Source organism: Gavialis gangeticus, unplaced genomic scaffold (assembly GCF_001723915.1).
Source record: "Gavialis gangeticus isolate Ggan-Ray unplaced genomic scaffold, GavGan_comp1, whole genome shotgun sequence".
Classification (NCBI taxonomy): Eukaryota; Metazoa; Chordata; order Crocodylia; family Gavialidae; genus Gavialis; species Gavialis gangeticus.
The window spans coordinates 112,006,154-112,008,178 of record NW_017729025.1 but is presented as its reverse complement, the minus strand read 5'-3'; the positions used below and the strand labels follow the sequence as shown (position 1 = coordinate 112,008,178).

General features: G+C 40.3%; 1 protein-coding gene across 4 annotated transcripts in view; it reads right to left on the bottom strand.

The window, feature by feature from the left end:
* The window catches only part of SHANK2 (SH3 and multiple ankyrin repeat domains 2), an 856,646-nt gene extending 855,259 nt beyond the window's left edge, over window positions 1–1,387 (bottom strand). For all 4 annotated transcript variants that reach the window (XM_019519421.1, XM_019519422.1, XM_019519423.1 and 1 more), the window contains exon 1: window positions 1,272–1,387. The gene's annotated coding sequence lies outside the window, so the exon portion shown is untranslated. The remainder of the gene's footprint in view (window positions 1–1,271) is intronic.
* Between the last annotated feature and the right edge of the window lie 638 nt (window positions 1,388–2,025).

Genomic DNA, 2,025 nt, shown 5'->3' with positions numbered 1-2,025 from the left:
AAATGGTCCGTATGGTATAAATTCAAATCTTGTCTGACAAGGTAGGAGTCTTATCCTGTCAGGGTTCTACCAGCTTAACAAATATTTGTACATTTACCTGTCTGAGACAGAAGCTCTCCCATTGTCCTCTGGTATCTTAACGTGCTTTGCCCTGGCTTTCTTCGCCCCTCCAGAGGGATTTTCAGACCACAGTAACTGCTGTGAATGCTTGCATACTTAAGGTTTCTACCAGTAGAATTGTAACACTTGCACATAACCCCACCTGAAACAATTTATTTAAAAACAAATGTTTATGTGCTCTATATGTAACATAAGCCCTGTAGCACTGTATTGAACTGTGAAAGTAGAATTGATTAGAAGCTGACCACAAACAAACATAATAGTTTTCACTATCTGATTCAAAGCTAAAAAAAGGCACAAAGTAAACATCATAGGGTGCTGAAAGTAAATTAAGTTTTCAACATTCTTTTGGTTCTGTGAATACCAGGTGCTGTTTGTTATACAGGCAAGAAAATTAGGTTCTAAAAAAATATGATTTTTAACATGACAGTGTTCTTTTAAAGCTAATGAAATGCAAATCATTATGCATATACTTACATTTAATTAGGACAAGATTGAAAAGTTACAGAAATAAGCAAGTCCCCGTACAGTTCAGAACACAGGCATTTCAGGTCTGTAAGAGACTAGAGTAACTCAACATATGGGAAACAAGCTAAGAGCAGAACAGAACTGCTAAATGGACTGAGATAAATATTACACTCACCTCTCTTGTCCTTATCAAAGATTCAGGTTTTTTAATATATATTTTGTGCATGTGTGAGAGCGTGTATACACACACACACACACACACAAAACAGTGTTTTTTAAAACTAATTAAATGTATATATGTATACACACACGCACGTATTGCAAAAAAACTGGTTTGATTGGAAACACAGGTAACATACAGTATCTCTGATAGGGCATTACAGTTGCAGGAAGAAGGGTTTATCTAAAAGACTTTGCAGTTTCTATTCAACAACAAAAGCTCATCAGACACTTGAGTGTGGTATTCTATCCTACCTTCAAAAGCCATGAAAAGAAAATTCTACCAATGAAACTGAAGCAAGAAACTTGATAAAGAAGATCATGTTAGAGCCTCTTGCATAATTCAATTTCCCCTTTTTGGAACGCTCTTGACCTGCCTGTAAAGGGTATTTAACTTTTTCTCCTAAACCCCATTGCTTGTAGTTTCTGTGTGGAGAGAAACATCCCACATGAAAAGATCTTACCTTGGGGCACATTTTAAAGGGTTAAGTCCTCAGGACACCTGCTCCAGGAAGCCAGCAGAAAGAAGAGAAAAAAGTATTTATGAGAAGTAAATTGCTCACGGAGTACTGTGACCTGCACTTGCCCACAGAGAGCACTGAGCCTGAACAGGATTTCAGCCAACCCAGGCTGCCTTCTGCAGTCCCTCCCTCCCTCTCTCCCTCCCAAGTCCCCACCCTGCATTCAGCTCACAACGTAGCCAAGTCAGAAGGAGAAGAGAGAGATATAGCGTTAAGCCAAGGGAGGAGGAGAATAAATGGGAAGCAGAGGGACAATGGAACTGGGAGAGAAAGAGGGAGCAAAGGAAGGAAACTCAAACTAAAGGAAATAAAAAAGAGGACCTTTTCTGGGTTGGTGGGGAAGATAGAAGTAAGAGTGATCTGAAGAGCTACCCCAGCCTGGCCAGAACAGATGCAAACGGTTTGTTAAATAAATTCTGATCCCTCCCCCTATCTCCATGTGCCTTTGGCTCTAGCACATGGAAAAGTACACCACCTCAGGAAAGGGCACAAAAAGGATACTTCACATAGCCGGTTTTCAAACGTGGCAAACTAAAGTTAGCCTCTCTTTTTCCTCCTTCTTCTACAGAAGCAGAGACTGGCCATGGCAGGACATAGCAAGGTGGGCTAGTGCTCTAAAGTAGTACAGAAAACTCTCTTAGGCGCTTGGCTGTTACATCTTTCTCACATGATCATGGCCATACCGATCACTAGATAT